The 24,263-nt window shown below is 44.8% G+C and overlaps 1 pseudogene; it reads left to right on the top strand.

The window, feature by feature from the left end:
• LOC130491019 (zinc finger protein OZF-like) overlaps nt 1-24,263 on the top strand; it is a 72,665-nt pseudogene that overhangs the window by 35,113 nt on the left and 13,289 nt on the right.

Below are 24,263 nucleotides of genomic sequence, written 5' to 3'. Positions count from 1 at the left end.
TGATACGGGCTCCTCCAGCCACAACTGATCCCCATGAGTGAATCTGACCTGTGTTGCTAACATTCAAAATGTGAGCCACTTAAGTTCAGAAGCCAGAGTGTTGGCTTATGATCTGAGTTCAAATCCACAGTAGGCCTGGGAGTTCTTTGGATGTCCTTTAGACAGTGACATTTTCAGATTAACATGTCTTGCAAGATAGTTGTAACAATTATACATTTGTGTGTAGGGGGGAAGGGGGATTTTGGAAGAGATTTGTTTGGTTAGGTGCGCAAATCTCAAGACGTCCTTATTTATTTATTTAGAACTTTTATATTCCACTATTTCTTGTGGTTCAAGGTGGCTTGCAATAATAGTTAAACAATATTTAATAATTAAAACATCTCAGTTAAAATAAAAAATGAAATGGCAAACCTCTCTGTCCCTTGCTCTTTCAAAAGGCACCTACTTTGGCAAACAAGCAGGCCTTGCAGTAGAAGATCTCCATGAAGGGACCTCCCTCAATTTCATCAGGGAGCCCAGCCCAAAGAGCCAGAAAAGGCCTGGTCCCTGGTAAATGATATGTGTTACATTGGTTGTGTGCCAAAATATCAGTTTTTGGTTATTGTAGAAATATTTCTCAGTTTTTCATTGGTGTAGGAGAGTTGTAGAAACCTCCCATTTATAAGAGAAAAACTAATAGTGAATGGGTACCATTTCCAAAATAATATGAGGTCAGTTTGGAAGTTTCTAAAATATAATGAATGTTGTTCGGGTAAGTTGTTGGTTGCCATTACGGGGTTGCTGAGACATTTATGCCTTAGCTCAAGTGTTGACATCTATTGTCTGGACAGCTCAGTCTTTTCTAAGCATTGTTCACTGACCTTGCGGGGCTGATTTGTGGCGCAGTGGTAGAGCATCTGCTTGGCTTGCTGAAGGCCCCAGGTTCAATCCCCATCTCCTCCAGTTAACAGGTAGGTGATGTGAAAGACCTCTGCTTGAGACCCTGGAGAGCCACTGCCAGTCTGAGTAGACAATACTGACTTTGATGGACCAAGGGTCTGATTCAGTAGAAGCGTGTTAATGTGTTCAATGTTTTATTCCGTTTTGTATTCTGCCTAGCTTTCCATTGGCTGACAATGCATCTGAGCATGAAGAGAGTGCCTTGCCAGCCCCGCTGAGCAGTAACAGCCAGACTTTACACCTCTGGGACTAGAGAATAGATTTTCTTTGCCAGGTTGGGCCTTAAAGGGCACATTTAATCTTTTCCTTAATTTGGAAAAAATGGTCATCAGAATAGTCCTTTTTGTCCTCTCTGTGCACAAGAGCTTTGTAAAGGGTTAATAGGCAGACAGAGACACGGTTCCTAGAGAGGCTACAAAAAAGAGGAGAGAAATACTGAAGTCCTCCAATTTCATCTTTTTGGGAGATTGCAGGAGAGCTGGAGGATTGAGGCTCGAGAAGTTGGACTGGACGGGTAAGGAGTGGGGGAGGGGGGAAGAGAAGCTCTCACAGGCTGGGAAGCTCCACAAGGGGAATCTCTCTGGCTCCTCTTGCAGAGCAGGGTCAGGAAGAAGGCAGTCAGGCTGGCTTCCAGTACGGTTCCAGTACAGCCCTATTATCAGTGCAGACAAGCCCTCCTGAATTATTTAGATTTGCATAATTCGCGGAAGGCCAGGAAAGTGGGAGCCTTCTGGACTTCCTCAGACAGGCCGTTCCAGAAGGGGCCCCCAAAACAGAAGGCACGTGTATGAGCAGTTGTTGACTGCCATTTGCAGTGTGGCAGCTGTAGGATGCTCTGCTGAGATCAGCAAAGTTGTTGTCGTGGTGCATGGGGAAGAGGCAGTCCTGCAGATATGAGGAACGAAGACAACAAAGGGCTTTGTATGTGGTGTGTGTGTAAAGTGCCGTCAAGTCGCAGCCGACTTATGGTGATAGCCAATACCTTAAACTGAGCCTGGTAACTGATGGGCAATCAATGGACCAACTGAAGAATGGGCGTAATATGTAGTCTCTGTCTAGCTCCTGTGAATAATCAAGCCAGGGGTTCTGCACCAATTGCAGTCTCTGTGTTGATTCTGAAGGGAGACGAATGTAAAATGCATTTCAGGGATGGCAAAAAATATAATTCCTCAAGTTCTGAAATCATTTAATCCTCGTTGTGTGAGTTCTTAGCTTCATGGTATTTCTTCAGTGTCCCCCTTAAGTAGAAGGCAGGCTGATCTGGTTTATTTTACCCCATCTCTTATCTCCTCAGAGATTAATAGTCTGCATTCTGACCTTTATGACACGTCAGTCTCTTTCCCCCATATCCCATCTTAGCCTAACTTGCTACGCTGTGTGCCAAATGTATTCTGCATAAAGTTACGCTTAGTAGTATTCACAGTAGTTAGGAGAAAGCTGTATAGGTAAGCAAGAGTCTGGGTGCCAACGGGCAGGGAAGATGAACAGCAGAAAAATTGCTGATTGTTCATTGGAAGCATGATACTGCCGTGCTTAATTGTAACTTCCTATATTAATGCACTGATGATGTCAATATATGCTTTGTTCAGACGAAGGAGGGTGTTCGTATCTTGGACTCGGCTGAGAACAGGTACTCTCCTTGATTATGATCGGTATTGTTAGTTAATAAAGAGCTTACTTCTGTGTCTTAGTCCGGTTGCTCATATCAGACCCCTTTAGCTGAACCCTAAAATTGTTTTTCTGCATGAGCAGTAGTCTCGTCTCGCTGTCACCGTGGCATGGTTCCTCGTGGCCCGATCGGCTGAATCAAGGTTGGGGGCCATCTTCCAAGCTAAACTAGGGGGAAAGAAAGCATTTATCGCACCTACTTTCACTTGCTTCTCCAGCAGGAGAAGGCTGTTAACTGAGTCAGCGAGTGTCAGCTGAACTCTGTGAAAAGTGGGGAACACAATGTCCTTCAGGATCTCTGCCTTCCCAGCCAGCATTACCTCATCCTTTTCAGTCTTTAGTTTCGATCGGTTCACTTTTAACCGGTTAACCACAGCAACCCTGTGAATAAGGATGTATAGAGCTGGGTATCCTCAGCATATTGCTGACAATCAACCCCAAAACTACAAATGATTTGGCTGAAGGGCTTTACATAGAGACTGAAAGGCGTGGGGAATAGGATTGTACCCTGTGGCACCCCACAGGATCTGTCCCACAGTGGTAAGTGCTCTCCAAAGGTACCCCTTTGATCCGATCCATAAGGAATTATTCCAACCAGTTTAATGTACACTACTTCATACCTACATTTTCCTGTAGTGTTGGCTTTTTAAGGAGTGGGTGGATAAGGAGTGGGCTGACTGATTAGTGATGTGGTCCTTACATGATTTCAGCAACCAGCAGTCTGTTCACCATTATGGGTTTCATTGCAAGAAATGCTGTCATTACGACCACTGAGACCAGCTCAATTTGTCACATACCATGATCTTTTAAAGTGGGATTACAATAAATGTTTATTGAAAAACTATGACGAAGTTAAGGATTGTCTGACCTGGGTTCAGGATTTGAAAACAGGATTTGCAAAAAATAAATCAACTTTTCAAAAGTTTTTATTGGATACAAATGACCATTTAATATCCAAAATGTACAAATTACTGTTACAACTTTATTGTGAACAAGAACAAATAAAACCCACTATGATCAGCTGGGCACAGATGTTGGAACATGATATACCATTAAACAAGTGGGAAAGACTTTGGTCACGAGATACGAAACTCATACATTCTCAATCATTAAGGGAAAATATTTATAAAATGATGTGCAGATGGTATTTGACTCCAAAAAAACTGGCAGTGGCTTATAAATCGATGTCCCCAAATTGTTGGAAATGCAATAAAGAAATAGGTTCATTTCATCATATGTGGTGGACATGTGATAAAGCAAAAGGCTTTTGGGACATGATTTACAATGAAATAAGATTAATTATACAAAACAATGTACCTAAAACACCTGAAATGATGTTACTAAGTATGATACTTGACTCTATTATATCTCAAAGATCATTTTTAATATATGCCACCACAGCTGCGAGATTAATATATGCAGCTAAATGGAACATGAAAGAAATTCCAGACAAAAAAGACTGAATACAAAAGATGTTTGAAATGGCGAAAATGGCAAAACGTACGGCAATGATAACACAAAAAGACAATGTACAATTTATGGGTGAATGGGAGGCATGGAGGGTTTACTGTGACATTGAACTGCAATTGGGGGATCTTAAAGGCTATTCATTGATCTAATAATCCTTTTTTCTTTTCTAAGATATTAAAATAATTCAATATATCAACTATGTTTTCAATTTAAAGTAATCTTTTGACTGATACATAATTCTTGTCAGTTATAACTATTATATCTAATTGTATAATATAATATTAGGATTAGAATTTGTAATACAGAAGAGCTATTAAGTTCATAACAAGATGGAGGAAGATGAAGGGGAAGTTTTTATTTTTATTTTTTTTGTTTTAGATCTAACTTAATAATGAAAACAAACCTTTAATAATGAAATGAAATATCTTTTTTCTTGTTTTTTCTTTACTATTGGCAAATTCTAACACTGTTGAAATGATTTACATTTAAGATTATAAAAAATAATAAAAATAGTTTTTAAAAAAAACAACGTCCAGCAGTCTGTTCACACAGTGGCCAACCAGGTGCCTCTAGGAAGCCCCCAAACAAGATGACTGCAGCAGCACCGTCCTGCCTGTGTTCCACTGCACCCAATATAATAGGCATGCTCCTCTGATACTAGAGAGAATAGGTATGCAGCATGACTAGAATCCATTCTAACTAATAGCCATGAATACCCCTTTCCTCCATGAATATGTCCACTCCCCTCTTAAAGCCCTCCAAGCTGGCAGCCATCACCACATCCTGGTGGCCGCCTTCTTTCCAAGCTAAACAGCCCTAAGCGTCTTAACCGCTCCTCATAGGGCAGTTGCTCTAGTCCCCTAATCATTTTGGTTTCTCTTTTCTGCACCTTCTCATGCTCTGTAATATCCTTTTTTAGGTGTGGTGACCAGAACTGTACACCGTATTCCAAGTGTGGTCTCACCGTAGATTTGTACAAGGGCAGTATGATATCAGCAGTTTTATTCTCTATTCCTCGTCTAATTATGGCCAGCATGGAATTTGCCTTTTTTACAGCAGCCGCACACTGGGTTTTTTTAACAAATTTTTATTAATTTTTATAAAACAAAACAATACAGTAAAAAAACAAAATACAAAAATTACAAAAGAGTATCTTTACATACTGATCCACTACCGCCCCAAGATCCTTTTCCAGGTCTGTCACTGCCAGCACAGATCCCATCAGTGTATATATGAAGCTGGGATTTTTTGCCCCATCTCTTACCTCCTCAGAGATTAATAGTCTGCAGTCTGACCTTTATGACATGTCAGCCTCTTTCCCCCATATCCCATCTTAGCCTAACTTGCTACACTATGTGCCAAATGTAGTCTGCATAAAGTTACGCTTAGTAGTATTCACAGTAGTTAGGATAAAGCTGTATAGATAAGCAAGAGTCTGGGTGCCAAGAGGCAGGGAAGGTGAACAGCAGAAAAAACAGCATTTATTGCACCTGCTTTCACTTGCTTCTCTAGTCAGCAAGCATTAGCTGAACTCGGTGAAAAGTGAGGAACACATATCCTTCAAGATTTGTGCCTTCCCAGCCAGCATTACCTCAGGCTTTTCAGGCTTTAGTTTCAATCAGTTCACTTTTAACTGGTTAACCACAGCAGCCTGACAGCAATTCAGGATTTCTACCTCATTCCCAGGTAATTTGGATAAGGATGTATAGAGCTGGGTATCCTCAGCATATTGCTGACAGTCAACTCCAAAACTATAAATGATTTGTCTGAAGGGCTTTACAATAGAGACTGAAAGGCACGGGGAATAGGATTGCACCCTGTGGTACCCCACAGGATCTGTCCTGCACTGGTAAGTGCTCTCCAAAGGTACCTCTTTGAGTCCGATCCATGAGGAATTATTCCAACCAGTTTAATGTATGCTTCTTCATACCTACATTTTCTGTAGTGTTGGCTTTATAAGGAGTGGGTGGATAACCACCTCTTTGGGTTGACTGATTTGTGGACATAATTAATGTGGTCCTTACATTATTTCAGCAACCAGGATGGACAAGCGGGGGCTGTCCCAGATCCCAAGATCTTGACAACATCTGTCATGATGGCCGGTCAACCCGATCTATAAGCGATCCAGGCAGTATTAGACATTTCTTCTGTTTGAACAAGGTTACAGCCAGTTCAGAGGGGTGTTTTCACAGGATTGTAGTTAATTCATCATGTCTATCACCTTGACCTTACTGTTCTGTCTTCTGCCTTTATAATCTATGTTCTGTATTGTTGACACTTTGGATAGAATTGTGTTTGCATTTCTCTGAATTTTGTAATCCTAGAACTCTGGGTGCATAAGAACCTAAGAAAAGTCATGCTGGATCGGACCAAGGTCCATCAAGTCCAGCAGTCTGTTCACACATTGGCCAACCAGGTGCTTCAAGGAAGTCCGCAGGCCAACCAGGTGCTTCAAGGAAGTCCGCAAGCAAGACGATTGCAGCAGCATATATGTTTTCAAATCACAGCTGACTTGTGGTGATCCCATAGGGGTTCAAGACAAGCGACATTTGGAGGTGGTTTGCCATTGACTGGGTCTGCGTGGGGCTGAGAGAGTTCTGAGAGAACTGTGACTAGCCCAAGGTAACCCAGCAAGCTTCATGTGGAGGAATGGGCAATTTAACCTGATTCTCCAGATTAGAGTCCACTGCTCTTAAGCACTACACCTGTCCTAACAGCTGTCCTAACATTACTGTGCTTTTATTGGCTGTCTTCTCCTATCTGATTGCACTGGGGAAAGTAGGCTTTAACTCAAGTAAACAGGAGACTATTTGTCTGCTAAATCCAAGGCAGGGATTAAGGAGAGCTAATAAATGGAACACCAAATAATTCATTCACAGGCGAAGCCCTACAAACATCCTGAGAACCGAAAGACCCTCAGCTGGGGCATGAGCTTTGCTTTGCACTAAAGGGCCTATCTTCCTGTTACCTCCTCCCCCTCCAGCTCCTCCCTGGGTCCCTGACGTCAAATATGCATTGCGCATTCTGTCCTTGGAGCGCAATCCCAGGCACAGGCTAAATCCTGCTGACAGTGTGGGGCAAAGGGGATTGGCCTTTCCCCATGCTGTTCCTCAGTCTGAAACAGCCTCGGGTGCTATTTGATCCACATGGGAGTTCTATTTGCAGTGATGGTATGCCTAGGTTCTCCCAGTAGAGCAAATAATACCTCCTGGAGTTGTTTCTGGTCAATAAACTGGCACAAAGGGAAGGCTTATATTATTTAGGGTGGTTAAGGCAAAACCGGGTTGCAAAGTGCTTTAAAAAGATATCCCCAAACTGGGTATTGTCTTTGGTTTGGTGGGGTGACCTTGGAGGGAGATGGACATGGTGAAACACAAACACACACCCCCACAATACACAAGCCCTCCACTTCCCCCGGATTAGGGGTTGCCGACTTTTAACCATCCCTTCAAAATCCCTTTGATATGTACAATTATTAGCCAATCGAGGCCAGGAGAACCATCAGCTTCCCATTAAGCCTCCTGGACAGGAGATTTTTTTCTTGGTGAGCTGCCAGCCCCACCCCTCCCTGTGGCTCCCAGATAAAGAGAAGAAAATGCCTCCAAGAGGTTTAAGGTCAGCATTTTCATCTGTGGACTTGTTGCTCTGAGGAAGGGGGGGTTCCCCTCTCGGCCCTCAGTCTCTCAGCCTAACCGACCTTACACGGTTGTTGTGAGGACAAAAAGGAGAATGGGGGTCGATGTTGTTAATTTGGATTCCTATTGGGGAAATATTCCTATTGGGGAATCCAAAATAATTTGGATTCCTATTGAGGCTGTCGTATTTTGGTCATGTCATGAGACGACAAGAGTCACTGGAAAAGACAGTCATGCTAGGAAAAGTTGAGGGCAGCAGGAAAAGAGGAAGACCCAACAAGAGATGGATGGACTCAATAAAGGAAGCCACAGCCTTCAATTTGCAGGATCTGAGCAGGGCTGTCAAAGATAGGACATTTTGGAGGACTTCCATTCATAGGGTCGCCAAGAGTCGGAAGCGACTTGACGGCACTTAACACACACACATTGGGGAAAATGTGTAGGGTAACAAGATCTAACACAATATTGTTTTCAAAAATGGAGATTGCGTCTTTATTGGTGTCCCCGCGAAAGCCCTGTTTTCATTAAAGCATTTAATTGAGAAGAAACGTCTCGCTTTGTGTAGAAGGATCTTAAAGAGCGTAATGCCCAGTCTGGGCAGGTGGTTATACGTTATTAGTTTGTTTTTTGTTAAGTCCGCGTGGGAAGGATTCAGGAGATCAGAGACGGAGTTCAACAACACAGCTTTATTTGATTTCAGCACAGAACTAACTTACACACTGAAAGTGCCCTGTTTATATGCCCCCACCTGGCCGCCTGCGGCCACTCCCCCCCCCATCCGTGATAGGGGGGAATACCCTCTCGGTGACCAATGGGACATGCTGGCTTAGGGCCAATAGGATCCGTTTGCTTAGCTAATGGGGTGAGCAGGGTTTAGGATCCTTCGTGCTGGACTCAAGCTCCTCAGTTTCCCTTGCTTACTCCCCAACTATATACATACACAACATTTTTAAAAATCCCCGCATGAGCCTGTATTAACAATAACCTTCCACTGCCCCTTCCAGACCCAAACCACCTCCTCCAACACAGGCAACAACCACCCGCTGGGAGTGTTTTGTTATCGGTGGGAGGGGAGGGGACAGAGCCCGGAGTCCTAGAAAGGAGGCTGCATTCGGACCCGCCCCTTTCCCAGGGCTCGCTCTGACCCCGGAAATGAACTACCCGCGCTCTCTCGCGCATGCGCTTTCCTCCCCTGGAGGCCATGCTGCTGCTTTGGGTCCGGATCCAGCACGTTTCCCTCCACCCTTCCTTGGCTCTGGGTGAGTAGAAGATGTTGCAGCTCCGGAGGGGAGGGGAGAGGTGGGGAGAAGAGGGGCGGGCAAGGAAAACAGGGGAGGGGGGGGAGTGGGGGAGCCCTTTGTTTTTGCATCTGGTCTGAAGCTGCGGCCAGGTCTCGGATGGGCTTGGGGGGCTGGCCAGGGAGGCTGCGAGCAAGAGGCAGCCGACTGGGGGCAGAGAGAGTTGTTCCTAAAATGCCTTTCTTTTTTGGGGTGGGGGGGATGGGGTGAACGTGGCTGCTCGCGGCTCAGCGAGGTCCTGGGAAGGCAAAGCTGCCACTTCTTCAGCTGCCGGTCCTCAGGGTAGGAGAGACTGCCAAGGAACTGCACAATGGTGAATCCTCCAGGTAGGGGAGGCTGACACAAAAATGCGGAACAGCCTCTATTCACAGCCCCTCCCCTCCCCATCGCACCACCGTGACAATGCTCGGGCTTTATTTATTTATTCTTTGTGTGTTCTTCTTTAAAAGGTCAAGGTCCCCTGTGCAAGCACCGGGACATTCCTGACCCATGGGGGTGACGTCACATCCCAACGTTGACTAGACGGACTTTGTTTACGGGGTGGTTGGCCAGCGCCTTCCCCGGTCATCTTTCCTTTACCTCCAGCAAGCTGGGTGCTCCTTTTACCGACCTCGGAAGGATAGACGGCTGAGTCAACCTTGAGGCTACCTGAAACCAACTTCCGTCGGGATCGAACTCAGGACGTGAGCAGAGTTTGGACTGTAGTACTGCAGCTTATCACTCTGCGCCAACAGGCTCTTCGTGTTCTTCTTCAGTCTTTTTAAAATCCCATCCTTTCTCTTAAGAGCTGGGGGGGGGGATGTACGTTGGTTTCGCCTCCTCCATTTTGCCCTCCCAATAATGATTAGGAGCACAATGGGTCTGTCAGCAGCTATTAAGATGAAGATATTGCTGCCTGTCTCGTTACAGGGATATGTTTAGATCTAAGGAGAGAGGATGCTGTTTACATCCCCATTTTCTTTCTCTTTGCTCACAAGTCTTGTATTTATTTTGCCATACCCTGCATTCATTTCCTTTTCTAACCAATGACTGTTCGCACAGCTAAAGGATTTCTTTTCTGAAATTGGTCTCTGTGTTTGCATCTCTGACAACACTTATGAAGGAGATACTCAGATCACTCTTATTAAGGTATCAGTCAAATCAGGCAGGACTTGCTGACTTGGGAATATTTCTAACTAGTTTGACTCCCAAGGGTTCCTTCCTTGTCAGTTTGGAGTGGGGGAGTGATTTTTAATTTGGGGGAAATTTCTTAAAAGCCTGCGGTGGAGATCAAGCTGTCAGGCTGGCGCAGCTCTCATTATTAGCCTGGTGGCAGCAGCAGAGAGCCAAAACCTGAGAATCCCTTCCCCTGGTAAAATTCACCCTTTCTAGGTTTTTTACTTGTAATCCTGCAGTGACATCTACTGGCAGAGGATATGTTTGCCTTAAATCTTTCTTTAATTTTACACTTTTGCAACATTTGCCAATCAACACTACTGAATATTGGAAGAAGTTTTCAGAGCCTAAAATAACTTGGGGGAAAGCTCTGAATATGCATGGAATTTAATAGGAATACCAAAGAAGCACAGATTCCTTCATTATTTGGGTTGCTAGCATAAAAATATGTTCTTGACTTTGTAATAATCGTAACAGTTGGCTGGCAATTGAGCCCAGTGGTCCGAACGTGCTCCTGGCCAAATGGCATGACAGCAGAGGGCCAAGATAGCCAGATTCCCACAGAAAAGAGTCTCCATAGCTATGAATCGAGTGTCACCAGCACACTGCTTCTGAGAAGGGATCCACAGGGAATACAGGGAGCAGGCAGACTCCCACAACTTTGCCATCCCGCTAAGTCCACAGAGAAGGGTTCATCTTGATCCTGACCTAGCCCCGTACTGCCAGTGTCTCCTTCAACCAAACTGCACAAAATTGTGCCCCATGCATAAGGGGAACCCCTAAAACGAGGGCTTGTATTATTAAGGGGCAAAGTGCCTATACTCATGGATAAAGTTGTACTGCTTTCCACCAATTCCCCTCTCAGGACTTTGAAAGCGTCCTCCAAAAAGATGCTGGTACTCAGTAGCTGTGAGTACCACGACCACAAAAAAAGCCCTGTCTAAAATTGTCTGCAAGTGTAAATAACGATGTACGGGATGCCATTCCTTAATCCCCCTCCCCATGAATATAGTCATTGGAATAACCCCCAAAGCCTCTGATGGCAAAGAAAGTGGCCAAATCTCCCAAGCCAGACATGGCAACCCTATCCGATATGGCACAATGACAAGAGTCATTTTGTTTGAGATCCTGGGAAGATGTTACAGGAACACCAATTTTCAGTGGAATCCTAAAACCACTTTTCTGAGAGTAATCCCTAGGGAAAAGGCCCGAGGCGGATTCTGAAAAGCAAGCTCACCCTAAGCACACTGAAGCAAGTCTTGCTTCAGTGTGCTTAGGGTGAGCTTGCTTTTAGTTTGCCTTAGTTTTAATCTCTCCTTTCCCCCCGCCCCCCAACAGTACCATTTTCTGAGATCCGTTTCTCATGGAAAGGACAAGAAGCATTTGCCATTTGTCTGTAGAGGTAAAAGGATTAAACTTGACTGGGGCAACCCAGTCAATTGGTGGGCAGCTGGCAAGTCTAGTAATATAGCACGATAGCATTAATTCTGATCCCCAAGCTACCACAAAGATGCTTCTACTAGGACAATCCTTAGGGGGCTCTTGGCCAGGGTGAGTGACGTAGCTCCATTCTCTTTTGGGTTCTTTGTGCCTTTTTGATATCTTTTCCCTCTTATGTCACCACGTTACTAAGGGTATCTCTCCACAGTTGGAGGCGACCCAAAAGAAGGGGAAGGAGATGGAAGAGAAGGACGCAGAATCTCCTGGAACTGGCAAGGGAGCAAGGAAAGGCCCCCATCCCATCCAGGCTGGGAGTGGTGATGAATTCTGGGAAAGAGCTGTGCCAGAGATCCTTGCTCAGGACACTGTAATCTCAGATGAACATTGCCAGCGTTTCCGGCACTTCTGCTACCATGAGGCTGATGGGCCCCGAGAGGTTTGCAGCCAGCTCCATAAACTTTGCAACTGCTGGCTGAAGCCGGAGAGGCACACCAAGAAGCAAATCGTGGACCAGGTGATCCTGGAGCAGTTCCTGATCATCCTGCCCTCGGAGATGGAGAGCTGGGTCAGAGGATGCAGGCCGGAGACCAGTTCCCAGGCGGTGGGCCTGGCCGAAGGTTTCCTCCTGAGTCAGGCAGAGGAGAAGAGGCAGACAGAACAGGTGAGGGGATCCTCAGTCAGTCCATTCTAGCAGCGATATCTGACCTTAGCCTAAGACCTCCCTGCCAGGTATTTTAGATACTTGACCGTGGTTGGTAGAAAACATGCCCTTAGGTCTTACCGCTGAGGCTGGAGCAGTTCGGCTGGTCATAGCAAGGGTGAGGAGTCTGAAAGTGGGACAGGATCCATCTCCTCAGCCTGTTCTGTTCCTTCTCTAACCCATCACTCTCGCTGCTGTTTCAGATGTGGCGACTCTCTGTGAAGATGGATGCTAACTTCTCTGAGGCGGAAAGAGCTTCATCAGAGGATGGGCAGAGAGTGCAGGTCCAGGTGTGTGCCCAAGATGCCCTCTCACCTGGTAAGCAAACTTCATATCGCCACTTCCTTCCATTATAGAGATTCCAGGTGGCTCAAAAAAGGAACAGTAGACAAATCTGGGCACAGCTGTGAGCGATAGTGAAAAAATGGACCCTCTATGTTCTGATGCAGCATACATCTGAAAGCCTGTTGATAAGAACCAATAATTTGGATTCTGTGCCCCTGCTTAATGGCTTAAGTGCAGCAAAGCGGAATATTTTACTTAAAGAGGAGGCTGTGATTAGCAAGTCTTTAGTAGGAAAAGGATGACAGAGATCTGATGTAAAAGGAATACAGTTTATTTAGGAATTTGGTACAAAAGTGGTGGTGGGGAACTTATCCTAAGTAAATATTAGCAGACACATTCCTTATTCCAATTAATATAGCAACAACTAACATTCAGCAGAGCTCCTCTAGTTTGGAGCAGGAGTTAATCTTTGAGCTAATCGTGGGAAGTGGGAAATAATGGTTTGGAAAATAGGGAGGAAAGATCAGGGGGAGAGCAGTCCTGTTCTGTGAAGAAATCAGATGAAATGAAAAGGTATCCAGTGTGTGTTGGGAGCATGCTGCAGTTCAGCTAGTCTCCAGAATCAGAGAGACTCTTTTTCCTGACTCTAAAGTCAGGTCAAGTTATACAGTGTTGGGCCCATAGCATAAAATGGGTTCTTTCAAGAAACAGAAGATCACGTAGAACCGACTAAATGGCACCAGGAAGGGCAGTTTTTGATTGAATTATCATTCTGGATTACAAATTGATTGAATTATAATTCTGGATTACAAAAGCTGGAGATATTAAGGTGTGTCATGTATTAGGCAGGAGCTTTGGGGGCAATGGGAAGCTTTGAATCGGAGGTTCCACACTTTCACAGGGCACTTAATGTTAGAATTTTGTTAATGGTCAGTGATTGCATATCATGTAAAAGACAATCCAGGAAGAGGCATCTTTTCCTTCTCGCCCAGTGTGGTTTGTGTGCTGTTGGTGCATCTTGATTTCTCCCAGAGAGGCTTCTTTCGAAGCATTGCTGTGGTTGTCATCCCAGGATCCTCTGCTGTGTTCACCGCTGCACGGGTCCCTTGTGAGAAATAGACATAGAAGTGCCCCCTATTCTTGGTGTGGGCCTCGTGGGACTTGTTCACAGTGTCATCCTGGCAGTACATCCATTCAGGCTGGTTGTGGAAGGGTGTGCAGATGAAAGGAGGGCTGGCAACAATGTCAGGCCATGGCCTGGCACCCCCAAAAACGTTGGCAGTGGGGCATGGGGTGGATGTGAGGACAGGTTGATGTCTCACCTGGCCAAAAATCTGGATGTGACATCAGAATGTCTGCACTCTGGAAACCCATCGATATTACCATAGAGTTTTCACAGGCACTAAAGCCATGTCTGAGCTTTCAGATGGATGTTAAAGCAACGTATCATGCAACATCATTTCCACCTCCCTCTCTCTCCTGCTAGCTCGGACTCAAGGGCATGTGGGAGGGACCAGCCAGTGTGCAAATGGTATGCCTGGCCCTTTGGTCTGTTCCTGCTGGGATGCTGATGTGGGTTTGAGCTCCAGTTCACAGGGCACATTTCAGATCTCACGGAAGTCAGAAATGTATTGGCAGCATTTATCACAAGGCTCATGGGTACTTGGTGCGTCTCTGTCACCTCTCCCACAGTTTCCTAAAAATCCTTACACATTTCTTGAGTGTACACAGGGCAAGGTTTCACAACCCTAGGAACCCGGGGTGCGTGAAGCCAGATTCCCTCAAGCAAACAGAATAGGAAGTTGAGACTAATATGCTTCCTGCCTATTTGTTTCCCTCACAGGCAGGGAAGAGATGTTGTCGAGCCAGTGTCTTTGCAGAGTAGTAGAAATGGCTGCTTCACCTCCAATCCAGGTAGGAGAGATGACAGCCTGGGTCCCCTTTCTTCCTCATGGGGGCTTTTACTCCAGCAGTTGCTTCTAAGATGTGCGAGCGAGAGAGGCTCTGAAGGCCACGCCAAGCTCTCCATCCTGCACGCTCTCGGACTGCCCCCTTCCAGAGTGCTGTCTCCCTGGCATGATCTCTGACAAGGGAATCTGCTTTTTCTTTCAGTCTCTAGCTGTAAGGCTTCTCAGTCACTCCCGGGCAACTTCCATAAAATCACTGCTCAGACGACCATTCAGAAGCAGACAAGTTTATTGGAAAGCAAACAGGGATAACTAGGCCTTGCACGGTCGAAAGCTGCAAGTGTTTATTGCTCTAAAAGGTTGAGATTATATTCCATTCTACAGTGCAGCTGTTGAGTACATGTTTTGAGAAAAAGCAAGAGACAAAGCGAGATAACGGTGCCAGCCGAAACTAGAGGAAACATCAAAACCCACAAGGAAGCTCGTTAGCACAATCCTGCCAAAGCCAAGGTCAGGTGGGAGGGGGGACTGGGAAGAGGAGTGGAGAGTGATCATTCCAGCAGGGGCCTACTCAGGGGATACAGCAGCAATCCTGAACCAAAGTCCCAGCAAGCCTGAACCAAAGTCCCAAGTCTGGCCTGCCGCTTGTACGGGCAGAGCAGAAGAATAAACAGAACAGTTCCTCACACTAGCTTCCTTTGAGGACGTGTCTGTGTATTTCACCGAGGCAGGGTGGGCCTTGCTGGATCCTGGCCAAAGAGCTCTCTACATTGAAGTCATGCTGGAGATCTATGAGAGCGTGGCCTGTCTGGGTAAGGATCTTTCATAGGTGCCACTGTAATGATAGATGGATGAAAATATTGAACAGCAGTATGCCATTTTGAGGCTTGCCTCACTCCTTGCCCACTGCTGGGGGCCTTGAGGAGTTGGGGTGGCAAAGAAGGCCATGTTCAGCATGGCCAGTTCAAGTGACCCAAGCTACTTGCATGGCCCAGTGCAACTGAAGCCCATATTGTGGCCACCACCCAAGCCAGAGAGGGTTCATGCCCTGCCAGTCAACTGTTACGATTACTACACAGTCAGGAACATATTTTTATGCTAGCAACCCAAATAATGAAGGAATCTGTGCTTCTTTGTTATTCCTATTAAATTCCATGCATATTCAGAGCTTTCCCCCAAGTTATTTTAGGCTCTGAAAACTTCTTCCATTATTCAGTAGTGTTTATTGGCAAATGTTGCAAAAGTGTAAAATTAAAGAAAGATTTAAGGCAAACATATCCTCTGCAGGTAGATGTCACTGCAGGATTACAATAAAAAAAACCTAGAAAGGGTGAATTTTACCAGAGGAAGGGGTTCTCTGGTTTTGGAGCCGCCACATGAATTCATCCCCAAATTGGTCACCTTCTGTGCCCTCCCTTTTACTGCAATGTTGTTTAAAATCTGAAATCTTTGGGGAAAGTACATTTTCCTCACTGTGTGGGCAAGAAGCTGTACAGTTTTGCAGGTCCTGCCCATATTGGGGCTGTGTTCCTTGCCATTGCCGCCCCTGCAGCTGCCATTCTGCCCATCTCTACACTAAAGCGCTCATTGAAATAGCACTATGACTTTGAGAATTGACTTTAGTTAACTGTCCCAGACCTTAAGCTGTTAGATCTCACAGTTCGAGTCCATGCCTGGGGCTGACTCTCTGCTGCTGCCACCAAGCTAATAGTGAGAGCTGCGCCAGCCTGACAGCTTGGTCTCCACTGCAGGCGTTTAAGAAATTTTCCTCAAATTAAAAATCACTCCCCCACTCCAAACTGACAAGGAAGGAAGGAAAGAAGGAACCCTTGGGAATCAAACTGGTTAGAAATATTCCCAAGTCAGCAAGTCCTGCCTGATTTGACTGATACCTTAATAAGAGTGATCTGAGTATCTCCTTCATAAGTGTTGTCAGAGATGCAAACACAGAGACCAATTTCAGAAAAGAAATCCTTTAGCTGTGCGAACAGTCATTGGTTACAAAAGGAAATGAATGCAGCGTATGGCAAAATAAATACAAGACTTGTGAGCAAAGAGAAAGAAAATGGGGATGTAAACAGCATCCTCTCTCCTTAGATCTAAACATATCCCTGTAACGAGACAGGCAGCAATATCTTCATGGTTTGCTGCTCAGGCTCCTTTCAGACCTTTCAACTGCCTGGATACCCATAATGGGTAACAGCTGCTGACAGACCCATTGTGCTCCTAATCATTATTGGGAGGGCAAAATGGAGGAGGCGAAACCAACGTACATCCCCCCCAGCTCTTAAGAGAAAGGATGGGATTTTAAAAAGACTGAAGAAGAACACGAAGAGCCTGTTGGCACAGAGTGATAAGCTGCAGTACTACAGTCCAAACTCTGCTCACGTCCTGAGTTCGATCCCGACGGAAGTCGGTTTCAGGTAGCCTCAAGGTTGACTCAGCCGTCTATCCTTCCAAGGTCGGTAAAATGAGTACCCAGCTTGCTGGAGGTAAAGGAAAGATGACTGGGGAAGGCGCTGGCAAACCACCCCGTAAACAAAGTCGGCCTAGTCAACGTTGGGATGTGACATCAAGAGCCAAGGAAGGGTGGAGGGAAATGTGCTGGATCCAAACCCAAAGCAGCAGCAGCTACGCCTCCAGGGGAGGAAAGCGCATGAGCGAGAGCGCGCGGGGAGCTCATTTCCAGGGTCAGAGCGAGCCCTGGGAAAAGGGTGGGTTCAAATGCAGCCTCCTTTCTAGGACTCCGGGCTCTGTCCCTTCCCCTCCCACAAATATCAAAACACTCCCAGAGGGTGGTTGTTGCATGCGTTTGAGGAGGTGGTTTGGGTCTGGAAGGGGCAATGCTAGGTTATTATTAATACAGGCTCATGCGGGTTTTTAAAAGCATAATCTGATAATGTATAACCACCTCCCCACACTGGACATTTAGCTCTTTAAGATCCTTATACCCAAAGCGAGACGTTTCTTCGCAATTAAACTCTTTAATGAAAACAGGGCTTTCGCGGGAACACCAATAAAGATGCAATCTCCATTTTTGAAAATAACGTTATGTTAGATCTTGTTATCCTACACATTTTCCCCAGTAGGAATCCAATTAACAACATCGACCCCCATTGCCCTTTTTGTCCTCAGCAACCGTGTAAGGTCGGTTAGGCTGAACATGGCTTTCTCTGCCACCCCAACTCCTCAAGGCCCCAGCAATGGACAAGGAGTGAAGCAAGCCTCAAAATGGCATACTGCTGTTCAATATTTTCATCCATCTATCATCCCAGTGGCACCTATGAAAGATCCTTACCCAGACAGGCCACGCTCTCATAGATCTCCAGCATGACTTCAATGTAGAGAGCTCTTTGGCCTGGATCCAGCAAGGCCCACTCTGCCTCGGTGAAATACACAGACACGTCCTCAAAGGAAGCTGGAGACTGAAAGAAAAAGCAGATTCCCTTGTCAGAGATCATGCCAGGCAGAGACAGCACTCTGGAAGGGGGCAGTCCGAGAGGGTGCAGGATGGAGAGCTTGGCGTGGGCAAAGGAAGTGGCCTCTCTCGCTCGCACATCTTAGAAGCAACTGCTGGAGTAAAAGGCCCCATGAGGAAGGAAGGGGACCCAGGCTGTCACCTCCCCTACCTGGATTGGAGGTGAAGCAGCCATTTCTACTACTCTGCAAAGACAGTGGCTTGACAGCATCTCTTCACTGCCTGTGAGGGAAACAAATAGGCAGGAAGCATGTTAGTCTCAACTTCCTATTCTGTTTGCTTGAGGGAATCTGGCTTCACGCACCCCGGGTTCCTAGGGTTGTGAAACCTTGCCCTGTGTACACTCAAGAAATGTGTAAGGATTTTTAGGAAACTGTGGGAGAGGTGACAGAGAAGCACCAAGTACCCATGAGCCTTGTGATAAATGCTGCCAACACATTTCTGGCTTCTGTGAGATCTGAAATGTGCCCTGTGAACTCTGGAGCTCAAACCCAAATCAGCATCCCAGCAGGAACAGACCAAAGGGCCAGGCATACCATTTGCACACTGGCTGGTCCCTCCCACATGCCCTTGAGTTCGAGCTAGCAGGAGAGAGAGGGAGGTGGAAATGATGTTGCATGATACGTTGCTTTAACATCCATCTGAAAGCTCAGACATGGCTTTAGTGCCTGTGAAAACTCAATGGTAATATCGATGGGTTTCCAGAGTGCAGACATTTTGATGTCACATCCAGAAAGGCCTTGGGCCTGGAAGGGTCTGGGACACATTGTGAAGCTGCTGAGTAGCGGTTTAGGACAGGAGAGGAAGGACACACTTCTGCACCCAAAACAGAGTGGACGACTGGGTCTCAGGGTCATAGGATGTAGTGATGATCACTCACTTTAAGGGGTATTAGACAGATTCATGCAAGGCAATTCCATTGCTATTCACATGAATGACAGTTTTCATATCTCACCTTTTTTCCATTGTAAAGATTCCAGGTGGCTCCAAAAAAAGGAACAGTAGACAACTTTGGGCACAGGTGGTAGCCATGTTGAGTAAACGAAATCTCTCACCTGAAAATGCATTGCTAAGAGCCAGTAATTTGGCTTCTGTGCCCCTGCTTAAAGACTTTCCGCAAAGTACGTCTGGTGGGCCACAACCCGAAAGAGGATACTGGACTACGGATGCCGGGCCATGGATTGCTAACCCCATGGTCTTTGGGGACGGGGCATGGGGTGGCTGTGAGGACAGGTTGATGTCTCATCTGGCTAAAAACCTGGATGTGACATCCGAATGTCTGAGTTTTCAGATGGATGTGAAAGCAATGTATCGTGCAACTTCATTTCCACCCCCTCTCTTTCTCCCACCAGCCTGGATTCAAGGGCATATGTGAGGACCCAACTGGTCGATGAATGGTGTCCCTGGGCCTTTAGTCTGGTCCTGTTGGGATGCTGTAGTGTTTTTGAGCTCCAGCTTACAGGGCACAATTCAAATCTCACGCAAGGCAGAAACGTGTTTCCAGCATTTGTAAACCCACAGGGTTCATATGTACCTGGTGCTTCTCTGTCACCTCTCCCACAGTTTGCTATAAATCATTGCACATTTTTTTGAGTGATCACAGGGCAAATTTCACAATCCTAGGAACCTGGAGGGCATGAAGCAGGATTTTCAAGCAAACAGAATCAGAAGTCAAAGCTAAAATGCTTCTTGATTATTTTGTCTGCCTTGCAGGAAGTGAAGAGATGCTATCAATCGAATGTCTTTGTGGAGGAGTAGAAATGGCTGCTTCAGGTAGGGGAGATGAGTGGGGGACATCCAGGGTCCCCTCCTCTTTTCTTTAATTTTACACTTTTGCAGCATTTGCCAATAAACACTACCACTACTGAGCAATGAAAGAAGCTTTCAGAGCCTGAAATAACTTGGGGGAAAGCTCTGAATATGTATGGAATTTAATAGGAATAACAAAGAAGCACCGATTCCTACATTATTTGGGTTGCTAGCATAAAAATATGTTCTTGACTGTAGTAATCGTAACAGTTGGCTGGCAATTGAGCCCAGTGGTCCGAACGTGCTCCTGGCCAAATAGCATGACAGCAGAGGGCCGAGAGAGCCAGATTCCCACAGAAAAGAGTCTCCATAGCTGTCTATAAATCGAGTGTCACAGCACCCTGCTTCTGAGAAGGGATCCACAGGGAATACAGGAAGCAGGCAGACTCCCACAACTTTGCCATCCCGCTAAGTCCACAGAGAAAGGTTCATCTTGATCCTGACCTAATCCTGTATAGCCAGTGTCTCCTTCAACCAAACTGCACAAAATTGTGCCCCATGCATAAGGGGAACCCCTAAAACCAGGGCTTGTATTGTTAAGGGGCAAAGTGCCTATACTCATGGATAAAGTTGTACTGCTTTCCACCAATTCCCCTCTCAGGACTTTGAAAGCGTCCTCCAAAAAGGTGCTGGTACTCAGTAGCTGTGAGTACCACCAACACAAAAAAAGCCCTGTCTAAAATTGTCTGCAAGTGTAAATAGCGATGTACGGGATGCCATTCCTTAATCCCCTTCCGCATGAATATAGTCATTGGAACAACCCCCAAAGCCTCTGAGGGCAGAGAAGTGGCCAAATCTCCAGGAATTTCCGAAGCCAGACATGGCAACCCTATCCGATATGGCACAATGACAAGAGTCATTTTGTTTGAGATCCTGGGAAGATGTTACAGGAACACTGATTTTCAGTGGAATCCTAAAACCACTTTTCTGAGAGTAATCCCTAGGGAAAAGGCCCAAGGAAGATTCTGAATAGACTTGCTTCAGTGTGCTTAGGGTGAGCTTGCTTTTAGTTTGCCTTAGTTTTAATCTCGCCTCTCCCCCCACCCCCAACAGTACCATTTTCTGAGATCCGTTTCTCATGGAAAGGACAAGAAGCATTTGCCATTTGTCTGTAGAGGTAAAAGGATTAAACTTGACTGGGGCAACCCAGTCAATTGGTGGGCAGCTGGCAAGTCTAGTAATATAGCACGATAGCATTAATTCTGATCCCCAAGCTACCACAAAGATGCTTCTACTAGGACAATCCTTAGGGGGCTCTTGGCCAGGGTGAGTGACGTAGCTCCATTCTCTTTTGGGTTCTTTGTGCCTTTCTGATATCTTTTCCCTCTATGTCACCACGTTACTAAGGGTATCTCTCCACAGTTGGAGGCGACCCAAAAGAAGGGGAAGGAGATGGAAGAGAAGGACGCAGAATCTCCTGGAACTGGCAAGAGAGCAAGGAAAGGCCCCCATCCCATCCAGGCTGGGAGTGGTGATGAATTCTGGGAAAGAGCTGTGCCAGAGATCCTGGCTCAGGACACTGTGATCACTGATGAACATTGCCAGCTTTTCCAGCACTTCTGCTACCATGAGGCTGATGGGCCCCGAGAGGTTTGCAGCCAGCTCCATAAACTTTGCAACTGCTGGCTGAAGCCGGAGAGGCACACCAAGAAGCAAATCGTGGACCAGGTGATCCTGGAGCAGTTCCTGATCATCCTGCCCTCGGAGATGGAGAGCTGGGTCAGAGGATGCGGGCCGGAGACCAGTTCCCAGGCGGTGGGCCTGGCCGAAGGTTTCCTCCTGAGTCAGGCAGAGGAGAAGAGGCAGACAGAACAGGTGAGGGGGTCCTCAGTCAGTCTTACCGCTGAGGCTGGAGCAGTTCGGCTGGTCATAGCAAGGATGAGGAGTCTGAAAGTGGGACAGGATCCATCTCCTCAGCCTGTTCTGTTCCTTCTCTAACCCATCACTCTCGCTGCTTTTTCAGATGTGGCGACCCTCTGTGAAGATGGAAGCTAACTTCTCTGAGGCGGAAAGAGCTTCATCAAAGGACGGGCAGAGAGTGCAGGTCCAGGTGTGTGCCCAAGATGCCCTCTCACCTGGTAAGCATGCCGTGTGCCTGGAAGGGTCTGGGGCACATTGTGAAGCTTCTGAGTAGAAGGTTTAGGACAGGAGAGGAAGGACACACTTCTGCACACAAACAGACGTCTGGGTCTCAGGGTCATAGGATGTAGTGATGATCACTCACTTTAAGGGGCATTAGACAGATTCATGCAGGGCAATTCCATTCTTATTCACACCAACCAAACTTCATATCGCCACTTCCTTCCATTATAGAGATTCCAGGTGGCTCAAAAAAGGAACAGTAGACAAATCTGGGCACAGCTGTGAGCGATAGTGAAAAAGTGGAACCTCCATGTTCTGATGCAGCATACATCTGAAAGCCTGTTGATAAGAACCAATAATTTTGATTCTGTGCCCCTGCTTAATGGCTTTCTGGGGACCTCTTGAGGGCCACAGCCCGAAACAGGATACTGGACTAGGATGCTATTACCACACCCCCGTGAACATGCATTCAGATTAACATGAGGAATTAGTTTGCATGTTGGTGCAGGGTGCAGCAAAGCGGAATATTTTACTTAAAGAGGAGGCTGTGATTAGCAAGTCTTTAGTAGGAAAAGGATGAATATTTGTTAAAAAAAAACAAGATTATTAATGAATATTTATTAAATAACAAGAAGATAGTAGATAAAGTAAAAATAGAAATACAAAATTACTTTCAGGAAAATGTAGATAAAGGGACCTCAGATGAAATTGTTTGGGATGCAGGGAAAGCAGTATATAGAGGTTTACTAATATAACAAAATTCAAGGTGGTATAGAGAGAGAGAGTGGAAAAAGAAGAAGATATTGGAGGAAATTAAACAGGGAGAGTTACAGCTAAGAAAAGCACAAAGTAAATCAGTTAAACGAGAACAGATGGATAAGATAAAAAATTTACAATATCAATATGAATTGTTTAATAACTGCAGAAATAGAAAAAAGAATTATGTATAACAGGCAAAAAAAATTGAACATTCAAACAAACCAGGAAAATATTAGTATGGCAACTTAAACATAAAGAGAAGAAATTACCAATTTTGAAAATGAGGAAAGATGGTAAAGTTATATCAGACAAACAAAAAATTATAGAAACTTTTACTGATTATTACTCAAATCTTTACAGACAAGAAGCGGTTTCTGAAAAAGAAATAGAAGTGTATTTAAAACAATTTGAATGGGGAGGAATATTACAAGAATATAAGGATTTATTAGATGCTGACATAACAATGGAGGAATTAAAAGTAGTAATAAGTAAAAGTAAATTAAATAAGGCACCAGGCGAAGATGGATTTACAACATTTTATTATAAAGTTTTTTTAGATCAACTTTCACCACATTTATTAAAAGTAATGAACAATGGCTTGCAGGTTGGATCTATTCCAAGTACCTGGAAAAAAGCAAACATAGTTTTAATTCCTAAACCAAATTCTGATTTATTGGAAGCTAAAAATTATAGACCAATATCATTACTGAATAATGACTAAATTTTTTGTAGCGATTCTAGCAAACAGATTGAAGAAGGTAATAAATAATATTATACATGAAGACCAAGCAGGATTCCTCCCAGGAAGATTGATTAGCCAGAATGTTAGAGTAGTGTTAGATCTTTTAGAATACGCAGAATTTGATACTACACCTTTTGCAATGATATTTTTAGATGCAGAGAAAGCGTTTGATAATGTAAATTGAAGATTTATGGGGAAAGTGTTAGAATATGTGGATTTTTGGGGAAAAATTCCAACTGGCTATTGGAAACATTTACACTTATCAAACTGCTAGGTTGTTGATTAATGGGGAACTAACCTCACACTTTGAAATCCAAAAGGGCACCAGGCAAGGATGCCCTCTTCCACCTTTGTTGTTTATTATTACATTAGAAGTACTGTTGAGAAAAATTAGAAATAATGTAGATATTGTAGGTTATAAAATAGGGAGAAATCATTATAAGGTTAAGGCATATGCAGATGATTTAGTTTGTTTTTTAACCAATCCTATTACTCAGATTGCGGAATGGAATAAAATGTTTGAGGTTTATGGAAAGCTCGCAGGTTTTAAAATAAATAAAAATAAAACGAAAATATTGGTTAAGAATATCGCACCTTTTCAGCAGCAAGAATTATCAAAAAGTACTGGTTTTGTTATTGAACATAAAGTAAAATATTTGGGCATTTGGTTAACCTCAAATAATTTTAATTTATTCAAAAACAATTATGATAAAATTTGGCAGCAAATTAATATAGATTTGAAAAATTGGGAAAAAATACCCTTATCATTATGGGGTAGAATTTCGTTAATTAAAATGATGGTATTACCTAAGATACTTTTTTAATTTCAAAATTTACCGATTATTAAAGGATTTAAAATATTTAAAATTTGGAAAAAATATATTCTGAATTTTTTG

Source organism: Euleptes europaea, chromosome 1 (assembly GCF_029931775.1).
Source record: "Euleptes europaea isolate rEulEur1 chromosome 1, rEulEur1.hap1, whole genome shotgun sequence".
Classification (NCBI taxonomy): Eukaryota; Metazoa; Chordata; class Lepidosauria; order Squamata; family Sphaerodactylidae; genus Euleptes; species Euleptes europaea.
Note: the sequence above shows the minus strand (reverse complement) of the source record. Positions and strands in the feature narration are given on the sequence as shown.